The following is a 16,643-nucleotide window of genomic DNA, read 5'->3' on the forward strand; positions in this document are numbered from 1 at the left end:
CCTCCGATTAGCGGCGCAGGAGGAACTGCTGTCCATGATTAATGACGGAACGAATAAGATCAAAGCAGGGGTCCGGGTCACCCTTATGTCCCTGGTCTCAGCCATGAATGCTAATGCGCATCACTTCTTCGCCTGCGCCATCCGTGACAGAGAGCGCGTCCGTGCTTTGCGGGACCAAGTTATCGCCCGGGATCGTGAGCTGAAGGTCCTGAGGGCCTGGAATGCCGACGTGTCCGTCAGGGCTTCCGAGGCCGAGGCGGAACTTCGCCTTCTGCGGGCCGGACCGAAAGTTCCTAGGACCTTTGCGGCGGCTCTGCGCGGCGGTGCCGGCCCTCTTCCACCTGTCGGCGTTGATTCAGGCACTACGACACAGGCACGCCCAGGGCCCCTCGAGCTCGGGGACTCTCCTCCGGCCGAGGAGCCCTTCAGATGCTTTTAGCGTCTGTTGGGGCTTCCGACAAGTGGGTCGCGAGGTTGCTACCCTCATCAAGTCGGCCATCGACCCAGAGCCTGAGGGAATAGGAGCCGTCACACTACAACCCACCCGTCGCGCCCTGGTGGTTCCATCCCGGAACCCTGAGAACCTCGAGCACCTGCAGGCTGCCATCACCCGTATCGAGGCCACCCGGGCTTCCATCAATGTCCGTATGCCTGAGCGACGCAATCCCCACGTCCCCCTGTCCGGGGTTGATCCTGATATCCGTCCTCAGGATCTCGTGACCGCCCTCAACCGGCGGAATCTGGCACACTTTCTTGATCTGCAGAAATGTAATCTCAGATTGTCCTTTACACAGCGCTCTGGACAGCGTGTTCGCGTCCTAGAGGTTGACCCTCCCGCTTTTTCCCGGCTTCGTGACGCCCGTCGCTGCACCGTGGGCTGGACTTCGGTTGAGGTCAAGGAGGACCTCCACGTCCCGTTCTGCACGTTCTGTGCCCAATACGGCCACGCTCATAAGGCGTGCCCGCATGCTACGGACCCCTCAAAGGACTGCTGCACACGATGCGCGGGGTGCGACGGCTGCCCTCTCGAGTCATTTCGTCCCTTCTCCGTTTTGTCTGGCAGCGGTGGCGGACCCTTACCTGGTCGGTGGTGAGGTTTCAGGTCTTCCCAGTGGGGTTGCCGTCTCCTCTGCGCAATCACATCCGCGCTCGCTGATCTTTGCGCAGGATCCTCCTATTGAGTTGTTTCATATTTACGCCTCCACATTCGTCGTGGCGGTGCTCTGCACCTCCCAGTCTGCTTCCTTCCTCTTTGTCTCTGTTTACTGCCCGCCGCGCGCCCTCTTTGACTCTTCGTTAGAAGAAGTGGTCGCTTTGGCGGCCGGCCGCCCTATCATCCTTGCCGGTGACTTCAACGACAAGCATGAATTGTGGGGCCCCTCACCCTCCGACTCGGGTGGCTCTAAACTTCAACCTGGCTCACCAACTGACAGTTTTAAATGATCCTACTTCCGCCCCCACATACGACAACTATTACGCGGAGTCGTGGATTGATGTCACGCTCGCTTTCCCATCCCTGCTCAGCTCCGGATACACATGGACTGTCTCGGACGCCGAATCTCTGTCTGGGCATTCTTATATTGAGGTGTCGAATGGTCCTCCTTCTCCGAAGCAGCACCGCCTAACGGTTTCATCCCGGGCTCGTCTGCTTCAGTGCCTCGCAAGGGACACATGGTTTCCCCGGGTTGCTGGCGCTGATCTGCGCTCTCCCGATGGGTTGGAGACCATCGTCAACCGGTTCCACGGCCGAGTTACCACGCTGATTGAGCGCCACAAGCGTACAGTTGTGAGTGCTCCGGCACTGAAGCCGTGGTGGTCCCCTGAGCCCGGCATCGAGCGGGGCCGCGTTCGAGCTTTGCGCCAGCGCTTCCAGCGTTGCTCAGAACCATCGATGCGCCCTGTCTATCACACCGCGTTTCAGGCCGCACTTGCGTGTTACCATCGCAACATCAGGGAGGCGAAGGACTCGGTGTTGCGCCAGGCCTGTCATGATGAGGCTCGGAAAAACCTTTCCGGCGCACCCTTTCAAAATGCATTTGCTAAACGGCGCGCCCCCGTATTCTTACCACCTTTGGACACAGGAGGCGGCGTTCTGACGACTTCTGCTGTCGATTCGGCAGCACTTTTGCTCCGAACACAGGTCGCGTTTGACAATTCTTTGATAGACTCACCATTCCACGCGTGTATCCGTGCATCCGTCGAGACGCCTTACCATCCTTCTGTACCGCCGGACGTCACGTTCTCGCGTAACGAGCTTCAGTTGCTCGTAAACGCACTCGATACTGGCACGGCGTCCGGCCTGGATGGGCTGACTGCGACCTTGGTTACGGGCTTCTGGCGTGCCCACCCGTCCTTCTTTCTCTTCCTTTTCAACGGTGCCCTCAGTCTCGGCCACTTTCCCTCCGTGTGGCGCAGGGGGCGGATCATCTTCCTTCCTAGAGCAAACCGTCCCTCTTTCCTCCCTACTTCCCACCGGCCAATAGTGATGAACTCAGTCCTCCGTAAACTATTAGAACGCCTACTTCACCGCCGTCTTTACTATTTCTTGCACGCCAGGGGCCATCCCCATCCCAACCAATTTGGGTTTACCCATTCGCGCAGCGCAGTGCAAGCCCTGGCCTCCTTGCGAACGGCCCTGGAAAATTTCCGCATATCCCGCACGCCCGTGGTTCTTATATCACTTGATTTTCAGGGTGCGTTTGATAGCGTTTGGCACCCCCTCGTTCTTCGCTTCTCTCGCAGGCGCGGTCTCCCTTCCAACCTGTATCAACTCTTGCGCTCCTTTCTTTCGCTGCACACGGTAGTCACGCACTGGTGAGGAGGTTTCTGCCAATGCCACTCTCGGGAGCCCTGAGTGATCCCCCCGTTTCACCCCTTTTGTGGAACATAATCGCAGACCTTCTCGAGTGTCCAATGCCCCCTGGCATGACAATACAGGCGTATGCCGATGATACCATTGTGCTGGTTCCGGCCCGCACGCGCCACAAGTTGGAGCAGCTGTGTGCCGACGTCCTTGACAGAATAGCCTGTTGGGCCTCTGATTCTCGGGTGACGATCTCATGGCCAAAAACATTTTTTATGCTGTTTTCCGATGGCGTGGGCGGAATGGAAAAGCGTAATCGCACCGTGAGCTTTTCGGGCCTCCCCTTAAGTTTCAAACAGGAACTCAAAATTTTAGGCGTTTTCTTCGACCGCCACCTCACTTTTCTACCTCATGCTTACTTCCTCCGCGACAAGGCAGAGATCCTCAGTTCACGTCTGGTCTCATTTCTGTCGTTCCACCGTTCCCTCCCTCCCTGTTCTCTACGTAGGCTTTATTTCCAAGTAATACAACCCGCTCTCACTTTCGCCGCGCCCGCTTGGTGGTCTCGCAACGCGAATTCCCGCCTTCGGGAGAAGGTTGTTTCTGTGCAGCGGATTCCTCTTCTCGCTATCACAGGGGCTTTCCGCACAACACGCACGGCTGCGCTTCAGGTACTCCTCCGGGTACCCCCTCTTCCCTTGGAATTGGATCGCCTCTGTGCGGAGTGCATCATTTTAAACGGTGTAGATCCCGTCACCTTTGGAGGTCGCACTTATCTACCATGATATCTTGCCCCGCTTTGATCCCTGGTGCGACCATCCCTCTGTGGCTTCCTCATTCTCCTTCATCCGTCTTCTCCCTTCTCACTTTCCCTCTCAGTCCTCCCTTCCCGGCCTTCATATATTCACGGACGGCTCTTATACGTCCCACTCTGCGGGTGCTGCTTACGTCGCATTCCCTTCTGGCGCGCTGCGCAACGTGGCCCGGTTTCGTATGGAGACAGCCTCTAGTGCCTTCTGCGCAGAGGCTGTCGCGTTTCACGAGGCTTGTTGTTATGCCCGGCATGCCCCTTCTCCTTTACCCTTGCATGTCTACTCTGATTGCCTTTCTCTCCTTCAGGCTCTTCACTCTCTTTACACCACCGGCTTACGCGTCCCAGGTCCGAGACATCAAGCGCACCTTTGCAGTCATTTCTCTTCAGCGTCCTGTCTTCATCTATCATGACCCCGCCCATTGTGGTGTCTGGGGCAACGAGCTCGCTCACTGGGCCGCCTCAATCGCGTCGGCACGCGGCCTCCTGCGGCCGTCATGGCTGTCACCCTTATCAGTGCGCACCCGCATGCGTACCACCATACTCAGGCATTGTTCAGACACCTGGACCGCGGAACATTCGGACACCCTCCTGGCTGATTTTGTCCCCTCTATTAACCGTCTCCCGCTCTCTTTCCCTCCACCCCGATCTCTGGTCCCCCTCCTGACTTGCCATGGTCGTTTTCCATCCTATTTCCATCGTTTTGCCCTCCTTCCTTCGCCTTTCTGTCCATGCGGGGCAGCTGTGGGGGACGTTGTCCATTACCTGCGTGTCTGCCCTCTCACTGCGGACATAGCAGCACGGCTTCCCGGCTATCCGCACTTTCTTCCCCCTCTATGACTTCCCCTCTTTGTTAGGTTCCCCTCGTCCTCGTGCGTTGCTTATTCGCGTTGCTGTTCGCGTTTCTTCCCTTCATTCACCTGTATCTCGTCTTTATTCCCGCCCGGATGGCTCGTAGACCTCCTTGCCATTTCTGCGCCTCCTCATGTCTCATATGGTCGGGGGAACCATAGGGCCAATTCCGGTGGGCCGTGGCCCTGTCTCTGCCTCACGGGCATGTGGATGGGATGTGGATGGTATGTGGATCTTGATATTTGTTCGCCTTGCGTGCACACGCAGTCTTTGTTTTGTTTGAGTTTTTTTCACGTTTATTTTTACTTATTTTTATTTTCAATTTGTTTTCTTTCCTCTAGCTGTTATATTTTTCATGTTTTAATTGTTTGATTAGTTTTCATTTCGCTGGTTCTATTTTTTTGTTTTTTTACCTGCCTTTTTGTCATTTACTTGATTCCCTTTTCAATTTCCCCTCTCTCTTATATACCCCTTCTGCTTTCTTAAGCCCATTATCACCTGTTTGTTCGTTTTTTTTCTCCTCGCTTTCTTTTCCTGTCTCTTCTTCCTTCTTACAGATCCCCGCACCTTCCCTCCTCCTGGCCACCTGCAGCCTGTCTGAAGAATCTAAGCACGCTGGACCCATCCCTGTTTCATTTTCACTTCGTCCTTCCCAATTTTCAACCCTTCAGGGGCGTCTTGCGTCTAAAAATCACTTTTGCCCGCCCATCATTTGTGCCTGTTTTTTCTTTTGTCTTGTAATTCATTTTTCTTAAGATTTCTCTTGGGCGTTCGCCCCTTTTTTATTTTTTAGTTGGTTCGTCTGTGATAACCTTTGCTTGGGTGCGGGCTTCCTCTTGAATTTTTTTTATTTTATTTCCTTCCTTGAGCGTTTTACAATAAAAGGGGAGTGTGCTGGGGTTGAACGTGATGATCATGTGTTCTGTGTCTATTTCCTTATTATCCTTCCGGATCTTGATTTCGTGAACGTCTATGACGTCTTGGTCACTCAGACCTTCGAGCACCTCTTTTTCAGTGATGTGAATAAAATCATTTTCGGATATTACGCCCCGGACGGTGTTCAGAGATCGGTGTGAAGTCACACAGAAAGGAATATCCCCAACAGACACAATGTTTACAAATTTTGAGTGCTGCACGTTGTCACGCAGTTCGAGCAGTAAGTCACCGCTGGCCATCTTTGATACCTTGTATCCAATGCCCAAGGCTTCTGTCAAACACTTTGATACTAGTTAGGAAGACAGGATTCTTGCTTGCTTATCATGTACTTCACTATAGATGAAATGATATTGAGGAAAACTGACTTTTCTTTTTTGGAAGAAATGATCTGCATCGTTCCGCCCTCTCTTGAGAGAGCGATCAGGTTTGGAAAGAGGGGAAGCCATAAAAAATTTTAATTTTTCGGCCACTGTGCCATCCACCCACCATGGAGCTCAACAAAGGGACGGGAGAGAAACTTGCGAGCAGGTCTGCCCACGCCACCTGTACACCTAAACTATAACCAAATATGACGCAACTCCGGGTAGTTGGCCACACAAGGTTAAGTCTAGCTGCCAGGAAAAGTGAAAAAAACTAAGAAAAGAGGAGGAGACAGGAGAGTTGTAGGAAAGGAGATAGGAAAGTGAAAGATGGAAAGAAGGACAGGAAAAGGCGACTGCCGATTTCCCCCGGTCGGGTCAGGCCGAAGGTGCCGTCTACAGGAAGCTGGGGCCAAAGTGGTGTGCTGCCTCCGCCGAGGAGCCTTAAAGGTCCAAACGCTCGGCATTGGCTCAACCGCCAGGATCCCCTTTTCCCCGGACACGGAAATGCCACACACAGCTAAGCACGGGGGCTCGGGTCCGTGGTGGCGCACTGCTTCGTGGTGGCGCACAGGGGAGAGAACATCACCTTAAGGAGTGCCACAGGTGAGGTGGTGGGGCTGGACAGATGGCAGTCTGCGGGCAAAAGACTACAGGCGAGTTGAGACAGGATGTGGCCTCGGCACACACCGCCGAAGCCCTTGCAGATCATCGACGGTCACAAGTGCGTGAATTTCGGAGGGGTAGCTGAGCGAAAGGTGTTGGAGAGTCAGAAACACGTCCAATGCACGGACGCGGCATCGGAGGCATATAAAATAACCGCGGAAGTACTCCCTCGCCTCAAGAAAATTACAGAGGCCAGTGAATACCATTCGCTCAAAGTTCTTGGCAACGCACGACGTCCGAGACATTGGGCGGAGGTTAGAGAGGGAGGGAGGTTTGCCCGGCTTTGGAATCATAGAAATGAGGGAGGAGGCGCAGGAGCTCGGCAGACAGCCGCTGTCCCAGGACTCATTGTAGGCTTGAAGGAGGAATTCTTCGGCGCGGTCAGTAAGGTTACGAAGTGCAGTGCATGTAATGGCGCCCTCACCGGGAGCCGAGCAGCCATTATTAGCAGCCACAGCCGCTTCGAGCTCCCGGAATGTGAACGGGTGGCCCTCATTGGGGTTATGTCCGGCCAAGTAAGCAGAGTAAGAAGTTGCAAGAGGAAGCCGGAGATATAGACAGGCGAGCTGGTCAAAAATATTGCACGAAGTCCCCTGGGTTAGGGCTTTAGCTCGAGTGGGAGCAAGGGAAGGTAAAATACCACGTCCTGAGCATGGCTCATCGCGTCGCCAGGCGAGAAGCAGGAACGAATGGGAATCGGACAATGCCTACTTAAATCTACTCATTACGATCATACCTTTGCAATAATATATGACTTCAGGAGCCTTGCAATAAACAGCAGTCCAAATCTCTGTTCGACAAACCGACGAGTACACAACAATAACTACAATCGAAACTTCGAGATGGCTCGAGTGGGCGCAGCCATCTTCCTCGGGGTCGCTTGTTATGATCCCGCAAGTTCTCGAATGATCTCGCGTGCTCTCGTGCGGATATGGCTACGAATGGCTGCGAAAGCCTTGAAATCCAAGAAATCAGGAATTCCAAGAATATTTAGTGGCCTATTTAGTGCACACAGACTTTAGTGTGCGCGTAGTTTCTTGACTTTTACAGTGCAATAAGGGCACAATATAGCTCAGAAGAAAGCGGACGCAGCCCAACATCACGCAATGAAATTCATTTTTGTTGCTTTTCGTAAGCCTAAAGCAGACGACGCGAGACCTTTCGGGAGCTTTCTTAACCCTGGCGACCAATCCCAGAACAGCTCCCGTGATGTCATCAAACCGCTTTGCTTTGATTGGCTGGCGCTGCTCGCGAAATTTCTTGGCATTTCTAGAAAAGCGGACGAATTGTATAAACGCCACGCCGCGCAGCCGTTTGCGGGGACTTTATGCTAAACACCAAGAACGGGGATATAATACACAATGTCGGAAGGGGAAAACACTGCTTGAATCCATATCATCCAATGGGCTCTCTCTACTAACAGATGCGGCGACACCCACGCGCATGGGGAACAGCGTCTGTAAAGACACCACGACGGATATTACACTAACTCACAGATGTGGCCCTGTTGAATGGTGCAACACAGGAAAAAACTATGGTAGCGTCCAACGGTCATAGAAATTCGGCTCAAACTTCATCTTCGGGACTCCCTGTTACTAGTCAAAATAATAGATTGTGATAAATTTAGGTCCATCAAGGAGGCTGCGGGGAATAAGTCTTGGCCTTCTTTGACTGAGTGGCAAAAAGAATTTAATCGGCATAGTAAGGAGGCCACGAAAGAACAGGCGACGAATATCCAAGTCCTAAAATTAGACACCAACCTCTTAAATCTTATTAAATCCAAGAGGAACTTGGAGGGAAAGTGGACAACTCAAAAATGGAAAAGAAATCTCAGAAGGGGGATTGCTAAGCTTGTGGGGCTTAAATTGGGCGATAAATACGTTCTCCCCGCTTAACCGCGGCTGACACAGTTCAAAGCCGCGCGGACTCCACCTCGTGGTCGCGTACGCTACAGAGCGCACGGCGACCACGGCGGGCCTTGCTCTGCGGAACAAAGGAACGACACACTGGCTGACACAAACAAGGCATTTATTGCTATAACAACAATAACGCCAGCCAGCAACAACATACACTGAGGAATCGAGGATGTCCGACTCACCACCACGGTTACGAGCGAACGTTCGACCACGGTAGGGCAGGGGGAAAAACTCCGAGGGCAGACGGGACGAGCTGAGGAGAACATGTTTCCACACGAGATCGCCGCCGGCGAAGAGCGGAGGGGCTCGCGAAACATCCGCGAGCTTCCCGGTCCCGAGGAGAAGAGAGCCCGTTGCTCCCCGCGAGCGCGCGGCAAAACGCCATCCGTGGCGCTGGTGTCGCTGCGACGCGAGCGCCCACCCCTGTTAGTTAAAGTAACCAAACTAAGAAGAGTGCGTTTCGGGGGAGCTAACTACAGGGAAGTAGTGCGTTGAGGGAAAGCGAACGCAGGGGACGAAGGCGTCCCCACAAGCTCAATAAGGAAATGGAGCAGTATGCAGTCAATCTGTCCGAAAGGAGCTTGGCCGAAATGTGTGATGAAATGAGCTTAAACATGAACCTTCCCAAGACCTGGGCTATCCTCCGCTACCTCATCGATCCCAATCACACCTAGAGACGGACCAGACTAGACCAGATTAAGATCAAGCATAAGTCCAAAGGAGGAAACGAGGAGATGCTGGATACAATCAGGACAACATATACATGTCAGGATTCCGGCCCTCCTCTACCTAGCTATACTGGGCCCGAGAATCAGGCCACAGATGCTCCAATTGAAATGGCGGAAATTAGGGGGGCCCTGCAGGATCTCAAAAAGAGATCTGCTCCAGAACCAGACAATATCACAAACACCGTGCTTAAAAATATTGATGATGACTCCTTGCAATTCCTTTGCGAACTAATGAATAAAATTTGGGAAGGGGCTGAAATTCCACAGGAGTGGAAAATCTCAAAATTGGTCCTTATTCCTAAACCACGCAAGAAACTTGAACTATCCAACATGAGGTCCATATCTCTCACCTCTTGTCTGGGAAAGCTCATGGAAAAAGTGGTACAACTGAGAATCTCTAGACATATGGAAACCAAGGAACTCTGGACAGTGGAGATGGGAGGGTGCAGGCCAGGATTAAGCGTCCAGGATGCCATGCTCAGATTAAAGCACGACATCCTGGATGCTCCCGAGGACGACAAATCATATAGAGCAATCCTGGGTCTTTATCTCACTAAGGCTTTTGATAATTTTGAGCACAGAGCGGTTCTCGAAGGCCTCAACTTGGCTGGAGTGGGAAGCAAGTGCTTCAACTATGTCAAAGATTTCCTCACCCTCAGGAAAACTGAAGTTACCTTCGTGAGAATCAGTTCTGAGCCCATCAGTACCGGGGGCAGAGAGACGCCCCAGGAATCTGTCCCCTCCCCCGTTCTTTTCAATTTTGCAATGAAAGATCTCTCGTCCCAGCTGAATACAACAGAAGGCATCAAACATAGTATCTATGCAGATGACATCACAATTTGGACCGAAGGAGGCTCCAGCGCCGATATTTCGAATAGACGGCAAGAAGCGGCGTCTATAGTTGAGAACTACGCCCGAAATAGAGGGCTATATTGCTCTCCTCAGAAATCTGAACTGTTCTCCATGTGCAGCACAGCACAGCTAACCCGAAAATTCCGCCTACTGCACCTACATAAACCAGTGGAGGTATACGTGGAAGGGATTACGGTACCAAGAGTCAGCACCATTAGGATTCGGCAGTATTTCCTACAGCAGAATGGGAAAAACACCATTATCCTTAAAAAGCTTCAGACGTATATCGACCAAGTAACGGGGATATTCAAGCGAATCTCCTTAAGGAGCAAAGGCCTCAGGGAGCATTGCCTAATAAGGCTCGTTCGTGCCTTCATAATCAGCAGGATACCTTATGCCACTCCCTTTCTCAATCTTCATCCTGCCGAAGCGGAGAAGTTAGACATAATGATCAGAACGTTATTCAAAAGGGTTTTAGGCACCTCCCCCCCCAACTCCTCGACAGAGAAGCTTCTAGCTATGGGAATGCATAATGCCTGGGAAGAGATTACCAAAGCTGCCAGGGAGATGCAGATCTGGCGGCTCAACTCCAATGTAACTGGCCGAAAAATACTACAAAAACTACGGCTTCCGCCAGGAGTACCACCTTATGTCGCTGAACCCCTGGAGCTTGAAACACGGAAAGTATTTAAAATTGCACCGATTCCTAAGAATATGCACCCTATCGATGACAGGGAACGAAGGGGCCATAGAGCAAAATTTATTTAAAGTAAACTAATGAAAGACCCTCCTCAGGATTTAGCCTATTGCGATGCTGCCTGCGCATTCGAAGGGGCCGCAGTCATAGCTGTGGTAGATAGGAACCACTCCCAGAAGGTAATTGCATCCATTAATACGCGTAACGCTTTAATAGCTGAAGAGGCTGCGATAGCGCAAGCATGTACAGGTATCGGGCCAAAACTATTCTCTCAGATAATAAGGTGGCTATTAGGAACTTCGGCAAAGGCCTAATTTCCAGGCAGGCGGCCAGTCTACTGAGGAAGCACCCGTTAAACCGGGAGGTTTCAGTCATCTGGGTTCCAGCTCATGAGGGTCTACCAGGCAATGAGGCTGCCCATCCCCTCGCTCGATATATATATACCCGAGCTGCGGCGTAGAAACCCCGCTACCCCGAGACAAAGACCCCTCATCACCTACAAGGAGCTCTCTGAGACTCCCAGACTAGGCCGAAGGATCTACCCATCACCAGATAGGTCCCTAACACTCTCAGAATGTAAGGCTTGGCGAAAACTTCAGGCAAACCGCTTCTTCCCTTATGTAACTCTGCATAATGAGCTTACAGGCGACCCGGACGCTTGAAATCTCTGCAACGTACCTCTGAGTCAAAATCATCTAATCTTGCAATGCCCCGAATCTCCGGGAGCAAAACAGACTGATCCCTTTGATCAAGTTGCCTGGGATTCCTACATCCGCAGCCCAAATGCGGATGTACAGAAGATTGTCCTACGCCTGGCGGAGGAGGCTTACTCCAAGACCTTCTCTGCGGTCACGGCGCAGGAGGGCTGCCAAGGGGGAGACCCTCCCTCTGGCTGAGCCCCTGCCCCGAGGCCCATGTAGGTGTGAATAAAGTCGTCTCTCTCTCTCTGGCAGATTTCACTGACTGAATCAAGCGAACGAGTGTTTTGAATGGAACGCAATTTTCACAACAACATAGCTTGTTCGGCCAGACATTCACCATGTCTGGCCGAACAATGGCAGATGTGCCGGCATTCAGCGTCGACCTGGCCACCACGTACTATTAAGATCGACGTCAGCGGGTCTCGTTTGGAACCAGCCAGCACACCTGTTTCTACTACATATGGCTGCCAGCAACTTCAGTGTGATTACTTTCGGGCATGCCGCCATGGACCGCCCGGAGAGGACCCAGTGACAGCTGATTCTAATTACGGAGTTTGGCCGGTCGGAGTGCAGGACTAAAACGAAGGGGCTGAGTTTAAGCAAAACCAGACCCCCTTTCCGAAGCGCCTGCACGTGTCGAACGCCGCCGCCGCCGCCGCGGGGAGGACGTTATCTTCCCCAAGAGCCGTGACCGTGCCGGGGAACAAAGGCCTTCGTTTCCTGGGGCTCTTTAGGCGTGCCAAGCACCGCGACGAGCTCGTGGGCATCGTTCGAACATCTCCAAGGACGAGGGACCACTTTGCGGCCTTTTCGTGACATCGCGTTCCGGCCCCGAGCGGCGGGTGTCATTTGATGAACAATAGATGTCGGTGACCCGCGGGCTGGCCGGAAACCACCACCTACCGCAGTCGACGCTGCTTCGACGGAAACCTTCTTTCCCACAGACTCAACATGTGACGGGGCCGTGACCCTAAGTGCGGTGGTGTGTTTGTGCGCACAAGTTTGTGTTGTTTGTGATCTGGGCCCCTCCCACCCAGGCGTGGGCGTCCTCAACCTAGGGAATTTAGGGAAGGAGAACAGTGTAAAAGTCGACAACGAATGCGGCAAGACAGCCTCACTTGAGCCTCACTTGAACTTCACTTCAGTCTCACTTCTAACCATGATGTAAAAATGTCAATAAACTCTCTTGTAATCTTCCTCCCATCACCCAACCTCTTCGCTCAGCAGCACTCCTGTCCTGGTGGTGGTGGGATCGGGCGTCAGCTTCACCATGGTTCCGTCAAGCAGCGAGTAGCAGCAGCAGCGAGCTAGCAACGACCCCGAACCGACCCAATCTGTCAACAGTACTCTTGCGTTGGTGTCTTCCAGCACGGCCGCGTCGAGATCATCGCCAACGACCAGGGCAACCGGACGACGCCGACGAGCTACGTGGCATTTACAGACACAGAGCGGCTGATCGGCGATGCAGCGAAGGCAAAGGCGGCCATGAACCCGAAGACCACAGTGTTCGAAGCCAAAAGGCTGATAGGACGCCGCTATGACGACCATAAGATCCAGGACGACCTGCGGCACTGGCCCTTCAAGGTGGAGAATGACGGAGGCAAACCCTAGATCAGCGTCGAGTTCAAGGGCGAGCGGAAACATTTCAACCCGGAAGAGATCAGCGCCATGCTTCTGAGCAAGATGAAGGAGACGGCAGAGGCTTACCTGAGGAAGAAGGTAAGCGACGCCGTCATCACGGTGCCAGCATACTTCAACGACTCACAGAGGCAGGCCACCAGGGACGCCGGAGCCATCGCCGACCTCAACGTGTTGCGCATCATCAACGAGCCGAATGCCGCAGCTCTGGCCTACGGGCTGGAGAAGAACCTGCGCGGCGAGAAGAACGTCCTCATCTTCGACCTGGGAGGCGGCACCTTCGACGTCTCCCTGCTGACCATCGACGAAGGCTCCATGTTCGAAGTGCGCTCAACGGCCGGAGACACCCACTTGGGAGGCCAGGACCTCGACTACTGAATGGTAGAGCACTTTGTGCAGGAATTTAAGCGCAAGCACCGCAAGGACCTGCGGGTGTACCCGAGGGCGGTGAGGAGACTGCGTACGGCATGCGAGCGCGCCAAGCGAACCCTGTGCAGCTCGGCCGAGGCGAGCATCGAGATCGATGCCCTATTCGAAGGCATCGACTTTTGCAGCAAGATTACCCGCGCCCGCTTTGAGGAGTTCTGCATGTACCTGTTCCGCAGCACCCTCGAGCCCGTGGAGCGTGCCCTGCGTGATGCCAAGATGGACAAGTCCCAGATCCACGACGTGGTGTTCGTCGGCGGCTCAACGCGCATTCCCAAGGTGCAGAAGCTGCTGCGAGACTTTTTCAACGGCAAGGAGCTGTCCATGGGCATCAACCCGGACGAGGCCGTGGCCTACGGATCCGCGACGTGCTGCTGGTGGACGTGGCGCCGCTGCCGCTGGGCATCGAGACTGCGGGCGGAGTGATGACGCGCATCGTGGAGCGCAGCTCGCGTATCCCTTGCAAGACATCGCAGACGTTCACCACTTACACGGACAACCAGCCCGCGGTCACCATCCAGGTGTACGAAGGAGAGCGCGCCCTGACCAAGGACAACCACCTGCTGGGCACGTTCAACCTCAACGGCATCCCGCCGGAGCCCCGCGGCATGCCCCAGATCGAGGTGACCTTCGACCTGGATGCCAACGGCATCCTGCAGGTGTCGGCCAGGGACAAGACTACGGGCAAGCAGGAGAGCATCCGCGTCACCAACAACAAGGGCCGCCTCTCCAAGGAGGACATCGAGCGCATGCTCGCCGAGGCCGAGAGGTTCATGCAGGAGGACGACGCACATCGCGAGAGGGTGCCCGCTCGTAACTCCCTCGAATCATACGTCTTCATACGTCTATGGGGTCAAGCAGGCCGCCGAAGAGGCTGGGGACAGGCTTACTTCCTCCGACAGCGAGTCCGTGCTGTCCAAGTGCCGGGAGACCGTCCCTGGATCGACGCCAACAGCCTTGCCGAGAAGAAGGAGTACACCACCCGCTCAAGGAGCTGCAGCAGGCATGCATGCCTGTCATGAGCAAGCTTTACCAGCAGCAGCAGGGACCCAAGCACGCGTAGGCAGCTGCACACCATTCGGGACCCACGGTGAAGAAGTCGACTGAGCCGCAGACTCTGATAGCAAGATTCGCTGATTCGCCCTTCATATTAATTTATTGCCCATACCCACATAGTCATGTAAACTATTTTTTCTACTCTAGCGGTTGTTTACTGAGACGCTGCATTAGAGGGACGCTTTTTATTAAACCTGTCTTGTGCGCAACTGGTTTGGCAATGGGTGGCAAGTTCACCTTGACGCCAAACTTTTGAAATGCGTTGCGTGCTGGGTGCAGCAGCAGACTTCGTGGCACTAGCGCACGCCAGGAGCAAAGGAACAGCGAGATGCTGCGTGCTTTCTCATGTGTAACATTCTTCTCTTATTTAATTTCATCATGCTGGTAAGTACAAGTCATATTGGGCCGGTCTACTCTTTTTCATCTGGCTGCAAGCTACACCTCAGCAATCGGCGTTCAAGAGTTATAAAGGGGGAGTAATTTACTCACTATAATGTGAGAAGCTGGAAAAATATATATGTTTTAGTGAGGGTTGGCAGTGACTTGTCACGAGAAAAATTAATTGTGCTTTTCTGCTGGTGACCGTAGAGCCCGTGGGATTGCTTGCGGTGACTAAAGGTAAACTGAAATCGGCTAATGATTGCAGGCTAAAAGCAGCACTTCTTACACACATTTCACTGCGGAACAGCAGTTACAGCAACAACACCGGCATACACAGGCTAAGTGGCGGCCATGATGTCAGGCAGAGCTGCTTAACGCAAAGACGCAAGTGTGACAAGAGCGGAACATCTTCCAAGATGATAACGTACTCAAAGCCAGAAGAACCCATCATTTGGTTCACTGCATTGAACACATATACGGCATTTGGGAAGCATTTGCGGAGGTTTTTCTCAGAGCCCATAATTAGTGACACTATTTATTTATTTATTTATTGGAAATACCTGCAGCGCCCGAAGGCATTATTGCAGGGGGGATGAGGATACATAACAGAAGATTAGGCCGGAAAAAAAAGAGGAAGAAAAAAAAAAGCAATACAACAAGGCATGACACAGCAAGTACAAAATGAATGAAATATGAAACAACAAAATAGGAGTCATCACATACTCTGGTTACTGGTAGCAAAGATATTTTTGTCACACATATTTCAAGCCAGACAAGGGGATGAACTGCTGGGTGTGATTGCTGTTAAGGACTTTGTCGACAGCACTGTCAATCTGATAGTGCGTAACTGCGTGCTTGGTCTTCCACATTCTGTCAGTAGATATATGAAAAGTCATTCATGAAAGAAATTTTACCACCTGGTAGTAAATGACTGCTTGCCCCACATAACTGATTGACGTTTCTGCCCCATAGGTGAGTACCAGTAAGATACAGTTCTTGTATGCTTTTCTCTTGAGGGATATTGGTCAATTCCCATTCATGATTTGAGAGAACCTGCCAAATGCACTTCACCCCATCCTTATTCTTCTAGTTATTTCACTCTCCTATTCAGTTCATGTTAAATTCACAAACATAAGAATGGCAAGAAAGAAATTGAAGCTGCTCACCAGCCAGCCGCGTAGAGCAACTTGAAAAGTAACGCTGAAAGAAAACTCAGCTCCAGGTCAACGACGGCCGCTTCTGCGGAACGTAAATATGCTGGCCACTGTCACGTGTTAGCTGCGCCGTTCGTTCTCTGTTCCCCGAGTTCCGAGGCTGTTCATTGGTTTCCCGCATGGTGCACGTGACTCGAAGTACGAGGTGCGCTGGCGATATCACAGAAAGGCCAAACTCTGGCTTCGAAGCCGCTCGGTCCCAAGCGATCTCGGCAGTCTGACAAGGACGGGATGGCGAGGCCGCCGTCCTGATTATCTGATATAATAAAGTTTTTCTAAGCCTAAGCCTAAGCCTAAACTCTTCCACTTTGCTTCTTATTATTCACAGACGCCATCTATGAAGGATAGGAACAAATAAAATTTATTTTGCCTTTCTTGGACGACATCTATGAACGATAGGAACAAATAAAATTTGTACTGCCTTTTCTTGAACGCCATCTATTAACAATAGGAACAAAGAAAATTTATTTTGCCTTTTCTTGGACGCCATCTATGAACGATAGGAACAAATAACATTTATTCTGCCTTTTCTTGTATGACATCTATGAACGACAGGAACAAAGAAAATTTATTTGCCTTTTCTTGGAGGCCATATATGAACGATAGG

The 16,643-nt window shown here is 52.4% G+C and overlaps 1 pseudogene; it reads left to right on the plus strand.

Moving 5' to 3' along the window:
• Positions 1–221: 221 nt before the first annotated feature.
• On the plus strand, positions 222–14,448 carry LOC149328594 (heat shock protein 68 pseudogene; annotated as a pseudogene).
• The last annotated feature ends 2,195 nt before the right edge of the window (positions 14,449–16,643 follow it).

Source organism: Amblyomma mixtum, chromosome 9 (assembly GCF_055824585.1).
Source record: "Amblyomma mixtum isolate Tamu chromosome 9, ASM5582458v1, whole genome shotgun sequence".
Classification (NCBI taxonomy): domain Eukaryota; kingdom Metazoa; phylum Arthropoda; class Arachnida; order Ixodida; family Ixodidae; genus Amblyomma; species Amblyomma mixtum.